Here is an 11275-nt window from a genome sequence, read left to right as displayed (position 1 = left end):
ATCATTATATCATTGTTATAATGACGTTACACTTTTCATATGAAATGGTTTCAAATGGCAAGTTCACAGGGCCATTGTTATTATTTTTAAAAAGCGAAGTAAAATGTTTTATAATGAGTATCTGGGCGGCACGGTGGTGTAGTGGTTAGCGCTGTCGCCTCACAGCAAGAAGGTCCTGGGTTCGAGCCCCGGGGTCGGCGAGGGCCTTTCTGTGTGGAGTTTGCATGTTCTCCCCGTGTCCGCGTGGGTTTCCTCCGGGTGCTCCGGTTTCCCCCACAGTCCAAAGACATGCAGGTTAGGTTAACTGGTGACTCTAAATTGAGCGTAGGTGTGAATGTGAGTGTGAATGGTTGTCTGTGTCTATGTGTCAGCCCTGTGATGACCTGGCGACTTGTCCAGGGTGTACCCCGCCTTTCGCCCGTAGTCAGCTGGGATAGGCTCCAGCTTGCCTGCGACCCTGTAGAAGGATAAAGCGGCTAGAGATAATGAGATGAGAGATGAGATGAGATGAGTATCTGGAATGTATGTATCATTTAGTTTCATGTGAAATTGTCAGAATTTTTAGACATTTTCCTAATAATGAGATAATGGTACATGAATTTGGCAGAAAGTGGAAACAACAAAACCAGAATAAGAAGCTGGTGAATGAGAAGCCAACCTTAGGCTCATCACATAGTCATCTTTTTAAACTACTACTTAACTGGACAGTTGGGAAACATGTAAGAAAAATATGTGCGAATGCATATACAAACAGTTCAGTCAATACCCATATTATCTTTGTCAGCTTTTAAATGCAACTCCAAAACAGCTTTCCTGCTGAACTCAGCTCCATTTTATTCTGCCATAGAGACAGAGCCACTGTGCCAAACTTTCAGAGCACCTCCCACTCCAAAAATCAGTTGACAAAATAGGAGTTAAGATGAACGCTTTCTACCAGCTGAATAAAGACATATGTCCTCTCACCACAAATTAAAACTGGTGCTTATTGTGTGTACTTCTTTCAAAATAGACTGTCAAGTGGGTGAAGAAATTACAGTCTTCAGACATTCAAGTAGATACACATCCACACGCTTTGTATCTGACAAAACAGCTGTTAGATTCTGTAATTCTGTGCATGCAAGTTTTGAGAGTAGAAGACTGAATTAATAATCCCTGTGTGTCACTGACACAGAGCCAAGTTCAGAGATATTTCTCAGTTTATTCTAAATCAAACATGAGTAGATATTCACACAAGGGTGTCATAACTGGTCAATTCGAACAAAAAAATGCATATATTCTTCTACAACTGATTAAGACGTGCATGGAAACAGAGACAGGAGTTCAGAGCACTGCCAAGTTAGAAATTGACCTTGGGTGTAGAAGAAGACACAGTCAGTGCGTTTACATGCACATCCAAATCGAGCTGCTGTCGGTAATCGAGCTAAGGGTCCCAGCAGGGGTGCCAGAGAAATCCAATCCTACATGCACACAAGGAAATCAAGCTATTGTGTGAGCACCCGAGCCACAGGTGGCGCTACACGCCCCATCGTGTTGGTGCACTTCCGGTTGTCGTCATGAAGAAGAGCTATTCAAGAGTATAAACAAAGTTATCAGTTCCGTGTTCACAAGAAGAACGACGACGAGGACAGCAACACATATATATATATATATATATATATATATATATATATATATATATATATGTTCAACTCCTTAAGCTGAATGAGCATGAACTCTATCTTCTCATTGCTCCAGAAGTGCACGTTTCTACTACTGTTGTCATGCCGACCGAGGCTGTTGTGTTTCCCGCTTGTGGTCTTGTCACTCGTCACTTCCGGAAGGGGCAGTGCTGAAGTAAGTAGCTCGACTACGTAGCTCGATAGGGTTTACATGCACTACGGTAAGTAGCTCGGCTACAATCGCATAATCTAGGTCGCATAGCTCGATTACGAGAAATCCAGTTCGGTTCGATTTCAGCCGAGCTAAGGTGTTTCCATGGCATTTAGAAGTTCGATTTCAGTCGAGCTACGGCAGAAATTCGATTTTCTCTATGTGCATGTAAACGCACTGAGTGAGAAGTTTGTGTACTAGTTACCTGTGTTATGAAAGACAGAGAAACAGGTGAGCCCCAAAGATTCATCTTATCAACAGCATTCACATTTTTACAATTGAAGAAGAAGAAACCTTTATTCGTCACATGCACACTTCAAGCACAGTGAAATTCATCCTCTGCATTTAACCCATCTGAAGCAGTGAACACACGCACACACACCCAGAGCAGTGGGCACCTGCAGTATATAATAGTAACGATTTCATGAATTTTTTTTAATGACAAAATTGAGAATATCCGACAAAAAATTCAAACTACTAATTTAAGGTCAGACAATGAAAGTGACCTTGTAGTTAACCATATAACTCTATCAGATCATCAACAGATAATACCTGAAGTAATTGAACCGCTTCTAAAAATAATAAATTCTTCTCTCACGATTGGCTATGTACCCAAATCCTTTAAACTAGCAGTTATCAAACCCCTGATTAAAAAACCTGACCTTGATCCCTGTCAGCTGTCTAATTATAGGCCAATATCAAACCTCCCCTTTATCTCCAAGATCCTTGAAAAAGCTGTGGCACAGCAGTTATGCTCATATTTACATAGGAATAACATCCATGAAATCTATCAGTCAGGATTCAGACCTAATCATAGCACAGAAACAGCTTTGGTTAAAGTAGTAAACGACCTACTGTTGGTGTCTGATCAGGGCTGTGTCTCGCTGCTTGTGTTGCTTGACCTTAGTGCAGCATTTGATACCATTGATCATTCCATTCTTCTGGATAGACTAGAAAATGTTGTGGGAGTTAAGGGAACGGCCCTCTCCTGGCTCAGCTCTTATTTAACTGATCGTTATCAGTATGTTGATATAAATGGTGATATTTCTAGACGTACTGAGGTAAAGTTTGGTGTTCCACAAGGTTCTGTCTTAGGTCCACTGCTTTTTTCTCTATATATGTTACCTCTGGGTGATATTATTCGTAAACACTGTATTAGTTTCCACTGTTATGCTGATGACACACAGTTGTATGTTTCTGCAAAACCTGATGGGAGACACCAGCTTAATAGAATTGAGGGATGTGTGAAGGACATTAGACACTGGATGCTTATTAACTTCCTTCTGCTTAACTCTGACAAGACTGAAGTACTTCTACTAGGACCACATACAGCTAGAAGTAAGTTTCCTGATTACACAGTGACTCTGGATGGCCTTTCTGTTTCTTCACGTGCAGCAGTAAAAGACCTTGGGGCACTGGCGGCTCGTTAATAGGGGCGATTTGGGCGACGCACTCCCAAACAGGGATGGAGATTTTTTTTTATCTACTCCTACTACCACGGCAACAGTAATGTCATTGTCCAATCAGGCTAAGGTCGCGCCTGGTGTAGCCACGCCCTTTTGGGGCGATTTCTGTCAGGTTCAGATCTGCCCCAAAATCTCCCATTGACACTAATGGTACGTACGTTTTTTTTTGAAAATCATGCTCCCAATGCATTTTCTATTAGGTTTTATGTGCTCGCAAAAGCAGCGTGCTTACGTCATACGCCTGTTGCGCCGCGCAAGTGTTGCCAGATTGGACGGTTTTAAGTGCTTTTTGGCGGGTTTTGAACATAATTTTGGGCTGGAAAACGCAACTTGTGCGGGAAATGTGTGAACATTCTATGAAGAAGATGGCGAGTGTTGAGTGCAACAATACGATAGCGTCTCTGAAAGCAGTTCCCTTTAGTCGTCGTGCCAATGAGGAGAAAACGGCAATCAAACAGCTAGGACCTCCTAGACCGAATTTAAACATCAAGCAAGTGTCTACGAAGGGGGGGAAGACCTACTCAAGAGGTTTTAACAAGAACTGGTACCACCAGAAAACTTGGCTAGCTGGCTGTGATGTAGTCAATGCTCGTTTTTGCTACCCTTGCGTTCTCTTCCACCCTGGAAGTAGCACAGCAGACGGTACAGTGATATCTGAATTTACTAGGCAAAAGTTTTGTGTGTGTGTGTGTTACCAATGGCAGTTGTTTTACCAATGGCAGTTTAACATTGCCATGCTTGGAATATTTCAGTAGCCTCAAGTTCTCTCTGACTTGGTGTAAATTAAGCATATTTTCAGTTTTTATATATTGTACAGTATGTGTTCATTGGAGCCAGCAGCACCTTACCTTTTTTCCAACTTGTTAAGCCAAGTTGCACTGACTACAAAACCTTGTGTAACCTTGTGCGTATATAGCTAAATAACTAAAGCCTTTTGTGTTCATTGGCATGCTTGTAATACTTTAAATTTCCTTTTAAGGCATGGCTTTCTGGAGGAATTCTTGGGGAAAAAAACTGCAGAATTTATTTAGAATTATTATTTGTTGTTAAAATGGTGCAATTCCAAAATTAAAAAAACACATAATTAAGATGCACATGTTTGTTTGATGGTTATGCTTTTCTTCATCTTTTTCAAAACTTAAATAAACACTTGTTTTGGATTTATATCCTGCCACTTTAATTGCATTCTTTAGAATGAAGAAATTAGAATATGTTTATAATTAAGAATTTGTGTCTACTTATTATAGAATACTGGAAAAATATGAGAAAATAAATGAGTAATGTAATATTAATTGATTGTGATGCCAAATGTTTTGCTTTGAAGGCTTCACAATGAATCTTCCTTAGTTTTAGCCTGGCAAGCCAGACTAAATGTGAATATTTCCACTCGTAGTCAAAAATATTTTTGGCCGCTAGGCGAGTGGGTCTAGTTTACTAGGCTACCTTAGTTTGCCACCTTTAACTTGTTCAGTGGGCGGCACGGTGGTGTAGTGGTTAGCGCTGTCGCCTCACAGCAAGAAGGTCCTGGGTTCGAGCCCCGGGGCCGGCGAGGGCCTTTCTGTGTGGAGTTTGCATGTTCTCCCCGTGTCCGCGTGGGTTTCCTCCGGGTGCTCCGGTTTCCCCCACAGTCCAAAGACATGCAGGTTAGGTTAACTGGTGACTCTAAATTGAGCGTAGGTGCGAATGTGAGTGTGAATGGTTGTCTGTGTCTATGTGTCAGCCCTGTGATGACCTGGCGACTTGTCCAAGGTGTACCCCGCCTTTCGCCCGTAGTCAGCTGGGATAGGCTCCAGCTTGCCTGCGACCCTGTAGAACAGGATAAAGCGGCTAGAGATAATGAGATGAGATGGGAACTTGTTCAGTGTTGCCACCTAGTAGAGAGAAGAGATATTGTCTATATTGATATCTGAATTTACCAGGCAAAAACAAGTTCGGCCAATTGATTTGCTACCTAGGTCAATTTACTTCAGTCCTGTGGACATTTATGGTCCGTGTAGACATAACGGGGGAAAACTGCCCCCCCTGAAAAAAAATTCAGGAGCCGCCACTGCCTTGGGGTGATTATTGACCCCAGTCTTTCATTCGAAACTCACATTGATAACATTACCCGGATAGCTTTCTTTCATCTCAGAAATATTGCTAAGATAAGAAATTTAATGTCACTACATGACGCGGAAAAACTAGTTCATGCTTTCGTTACCTCCAGGTTGGATTATTGTAATGCCTTACTGTCTGGATGTTCCAATAAGTGCATAAACAAGCTCCAGTTAGTTCAAAATGCAGCAGCAAGAGTCCTTACTAGAACTAGAAAATATGACCACATCACGCCTGTCTTATCCACACTGCATTGGCTCCCAATCAAATTTTGTATTAATTATAAAATACTACTATTGACCTTTAAAGCACTAAATGGTCTCGCACCACAGTACCTGAGTGAATTTCTGCTCCTCTATGACCCGCCATGCCTACTTAGATCAAAATATGCAGGCTATCTGCTGGTACCTTGTATAGTGAAGGCTACATCAGGGGACAGAGCCTTTTCTTACAAAGCCCCACAGTTATGAAACAGCCTTCCAAGTAATGTTCGGGAATCAGACACAGTCTCAGCGTTTAAGTCTAGGCTGAAAACATATCTGTTTAGTCAAGCCTTTTGTTAATGGTGTTTATGAGGTAAAGGTGTAGATCTGGAGGGTCCTCAGACATAGAGTGTTTTGATAAACTGGGATGTATGGATGCTGTCAGTCCCCACTCACTTGCTCACTCGAGTTTGTTGACGGTGTAGTGGCTGGTTGCTTTATGTCCCGGGGCTCCCTCATGCCTGTGTTACCTTCTGACTCTCCCCTTTTAGTTATGCTGTCATAGTTAGTTGCCGGAGTCCCTGCTTGTACTCAGTGCAATATGTATACTGTTCCTACTTATTCAGGTGACATTGGGCATACCTAACAACCTGTGTTTTCTTTCCCTCTCTCCCCCCCCAAATCTATCCCTCTGAGTTACATGGAGTCAACAGGAAATCTTTTGGTGGAGAGGGTGGAGACCTCGACTGGCTATCGTAGCCTGCAGGGAATCGGCCGTCAGACATTCTGTCGCATGTCCCAGACCCGGTGAAATGTAACTGAATTGTCTTGGCCAGCCCTAAGGGTCCCATCTGCATCCCATCATTACTGAGGAGTGTGCTCCCATCACCCAATCAAGCATCCAGCCAGAGCAGGTCATGATATTTTTTAACCATATTAACATCCCATTGTTGTGTATTATGCATGATGTCAAGACTCTCGTCTCTGCGAGCCTACCACACAGACTTAATACTTGTGTCATTTTTAGGGCATACCTAACAACCTGTGTTTTCTCCCCCCCAATCTGTCCCTCTGAGTTACATGTCGGTCCTGGGATCGAGATGCTGACCTCTTCTGCCCCTCGGACCTGCTTGATCCATCCTGGTGCCCTGTGTCTGATTGGAGTCTTATTGCATCGCTCCTGTGGAGGACGGCCCCATGAGGACAGTTGAAAGTTACACCTGGAGGATGCTCTGGACTCTTACAGTAATGCTTTTATGGCTGAGGACTACAGTTGACTTGCTAACTTTAGGACTGCAGTTGTCATGAACAGTTTTGCACTCAAGTTTCCATCAATGAAGAGTTACAACATCAACGAAACTGTCTTCATGTTAAAACTGTTAATGTTATAGTCATGCTGTCTGTTGTTGCCCAAATGAGGATGGGTTCCCTTTTGAGTCTGGTTCCTCTCGAGGTTTCTTCCTCATGTCATCTGAGGGAGTTTTTCCTTGCCACCGTCACCGCAGGCTTGCTCATTGGGGATAGATTAGGGATAAAATTAGCTCATGTTTTAAGTCATTCAAATTCTGTAAAGCTGCTATGCGACAATGTTTATTGTTAAAAGTGCTATACAAATAAACTTGACTTGGGCAGCCCAGAGCGCCCGGGGAGCAGTCAGGGGTTTGGTACCTTGCTCAAGGGCACCTCAGCCCAAGGCTGCCCCACGTCAACCTAACTGCATGTCTTTGGACTGTGGGGGAAACCGGAGCACCCGAAGGAAACCCACGCAGACACGGGGAGAACATGCAAACTCCACACAGAAAGGCCCTCGCCGGCCGCTGGGTTTGAACCCGGAACCTTCTTGCTGTGAGGCGACTGTGCTAATCACTACACCACCGTGCTGCCCTGAGGCCTGCTGTGGAATGGAGAGGAGAGAAAGTTTTGGTTGAAGTTCTGCTTTTTGTTTTGAACTTCTGTTCTTTGCATCATCTCTTATTGCAGTTCTAAAGATTGGTCTTCCTGATTCTGACTAATTTAACTCAGTGGTCAGTGTGTAGCATAATACAGTATGCAATATCATCCCTAATGACTGCACAAATCTCTAGAACAAGGTCGGCAGCTGTGTGTGTGTGTGTGTGTTTCTAACAAAAAACACACGTGAATTCAAAAGTCTGAGAATGAACTAACATTTAGCTGCACAGAAAACCATGAAGAGAAAACAAAAACAGACCCACCATTTGTGAGACAGCCAGCAGAGTCATGCAGGAACAATTCAAAATTCCCATTCAGTGCCTTAAGCAGTGTTTTACACTGAGAATGAAAAGACATTGATGTGGTCTAATAGTCAGGGGGCACTGCTAGAAATTTTGGGCCCTATGAAAGAATATAATATTGTCGCCACCCACATAAAAACCCATGACCCTTCGTTTCTCCAGAGTTAGTGTTATTAGTGTAATTTTCTAACAAAAAACACACATGAATCCAAAGGTCTTGAGTTTGTTAAACACCAGTAATGACCCACTGGATCTGAACACCTCTACTGAATTGATCACAAAAGTCACAGACCTTAGCTGTGTCCGAAATCACTCACTCATTCACTACTCCCTACTCACTATCTAGGGAATTACTATATAGAGGACTATATAGTGAGCTCAATGGTAAAATGAAAAAATGCTTTCGGACACTACTCCACCGCGCCGTTATTTACGTCATTACTGTCGCACAATTAAAACGTGCCAGATCTGGCGGGTTTTTAAATACATGCATATAATTTTGTGATAAATGCATATTATACTGAGCGTATTTCCCACATTAATAAATACAAAGTACTTTGTGTCTGCTGCATCCTTCAGTTCTTTTAAATCAAGGCTGAATACTTTCTTCTTTGACGCTGCCTTTTATTAAATCAAATTTGAGGCTTTTGATTAATTCCTCGCTCTGCACTGTAACTTTTATTCTTGTATTTTATCTCATCTCATCTCTCATCTCATTATCTCTAGCCGCTTTATCCTGTTCTACAGGGTCGCAGGCAAGCTGGAGCCTATCCCAGCTGACTACAGGCGAAAGGCGGGGTACACCCTGGACAAGTCGCCAGGTCATCACAGGGCTGACACATAGACACAGACAACCATTCACACTCACATTCACACCTACGGTCAATTTAGAGTCACCAGTTAACCTAACCTGCATGTCTTTGGGGGAAACCGGAGCACCCGGAGGAAACCCACGCGGACAACATGCAAACTCCACACAGAAAGGCCCTCGCCAGCCACGGGGCTCGAACCCGGAGCTTCTTGCTGTGAGGCAACAGCGCTAACCACTACACCACCGTGCCACCTGTATTTTATCTGTCTTAGTCTATTTTATCTTATTTTCTATTCTTTTACTATTTTTAATTGTACTTGAATGTCCATTTACAATGTGTTTCTTCCTCCGTCCATCAACACACTACAATATTATTGCCACTTTCGCACCACAACTTATAAATTTGTCTCATGCCCATTGTCATTAAGAAAAACAAACTACTGCTGTACTCAATCTAAAATACTTAACGGTCTTTATGAAACCGCTTTTACAGCTTTTCTTTCAGCGCAACCATAATGCATGATGAAATATATTGCTTGGTTAGTGACCATTGGTTGTACACTACTTTTCACGATGTATTGTGGGATACTATGAGTCCCCTATATAGGGTGTAATAATTCTCACTGTACATTCAGACAGCACTACAAACTGGCGACTTCACTATATAGTCCACTATATCATGAGTAGGGAGTGATTTCGGACACAGGGCTTGTTTATACCCTGATATTACTTTTAACCACTAGGTGTGAGTATTTAGTTAGAAACCTACCCAGGCTGTAGCTTGGAGATAAATGAGTAGATAAGTATAAAACTTAGTGTAAGCTGGCCTTGCTGTCGCAAACAGACTTCCAAATTCAGCCTTATGTCTCCTTCATGTACTGACTCATTATATGCAGTTAAATTTCTAGATTGATGATTAACTATGTAACTGATAGATTACATGGTGCGCTGCAAGAAATCCACTGAGGGTTTTTTCTTTCTTTCTTTTTTTTGGCTGTGCCAATTTAACAGGAAACACAGTAATCAGCAATCCAGTGAGAAAAACTCAACATTCATCAACTTATTAAATAAATACTTTAACAATAACAACAAATATAAATGAGAACAATGGCAAAAGATCAAAACATACAAAGAGGTCAAATGGTAGAGTCTAAATCCCTCAATCTCAAATACCTAGTGTCTCAATGTTCAACAGCCCCAAATGAGCGAGATAACCACTGTACATACTCTACATACAGTTTCAGAATGACTTACGGGCTTTGTTGTGCAGCAGAGGGGAACCTTTTTTGAACACTAATAAATTTTACATCAACAAATTAGTCATACCATGCTGCCTGCAAATGGATGTATCAAAAACAGAAAAGGGTATTTCTTTCACATTCCTGTTAAGCTATTCTAATTTCAACAGAGTGCTATTTTATCGACAGAGATTACGTTTATGGGGGCGGCATGGTGGTGTAGTGGTTAGTGCTGTCGCCTCACAGCAAGAAGGTCCGGGTTCGAGCCCCGTGGCCGGTGAGGGCCTTTCTGTGTGGAGTTTGCATGTTCTCCCCGTGTCTGTGTGGGTTTCCTTCGGGTGCTCCGGTTTCCCCCACAGTCCAAAGACATGCAGGTTAGGTTAACTGGTGACTCTAAATTGACCGTAGGTGTGAATGTGAGTGTGAATGGTTGTCTGTGTCTATGTGTCAGCCCTGTGATGACCTGGCGACTTGTCCAGGGTGTACCCCGCCTTTCGCCCGTAGTCAGCTGGGATAGGCTCCAGCTTGCCTGCGACCCTGTAGAACAGGATAAAGCGGCTAGAGATAATGAGATGAGATGAGATGGGTTACCTTAAAAGTGGCAATGACATTATCCCCTTTACATCTTAAGTCAAGCTATCTAACTATCTTTTTAGCCAGTTTTTGTCCATTTCATTACTGGAATGTCTATGAATGTTATCAGAGAAAATTGTACTTGCTTGATAGCTAGCTGCTCACATAGTTAATGCAGGCTAAGTACTAAAAATCGGTCTGCATGAGCCTTACCCCCGAAGCCCTTTATTCATAGACTGCTCTGTAAATACATTATCAACAAAATACTGCTCACCTCCTTTTGTTTCAACTGGGAGGGGGGTTAAGGCAGGGTTTCCTAATCCTGAGGCTGCATCTGTGCATGTTGAAGGCAGCCCTCATTAGTGAACAAGCTAGTTATTAGCATGCATCTTAACCTAGCTGGTGCACTAGCTGTATAGTGGACCTAAAAATTCACTGAGCTCTTTGCAGACCAAAAATTACATTCATTACTCATTTCATTTTCAGTGGCAATCAAGACTACTTATGACATATTTAAGTAAAACAACACTGCATTGTAAATTAAGTTGTTGGCTTGATCATCCAAGCAGTGGTTAAGCCACAATAATAATCTTCTGTAGCATTAACGTTAGCACATTAGATTAATAGCTACCAAAGGAAGGTCAGTGAATAAATGTATAGGCTACCTTTCTTCAGAAAAAACTGGGTGACTGACTGTCAGCCCTTTCTCTCTCTCTCTCAGCTTTCTGCTGCCTCTCTTTACATTTCTGGTAACCCAACTTCTCCATTA

Source organism: Neoarius graeffei, chromosome 7 (assembly GCF_027579695.1).
Source record: "Neoarius graeffei isolate fNeoGra1 chromosome 7, fNeoGra1.pri, whole genome shotgun sequence".
NCBI classification, from domain to species: domain Eukaryota; kingdom Metazoa; phylum Chordata; class Actinopteri; order Siluriformes; family Ariidae; genus Neoarius; species Neoarius graeffei.
The sequence above is the reverse complement of the archived record's forward strand: the minus strand, read 5'-3'. Positions refer to the sequence as shown.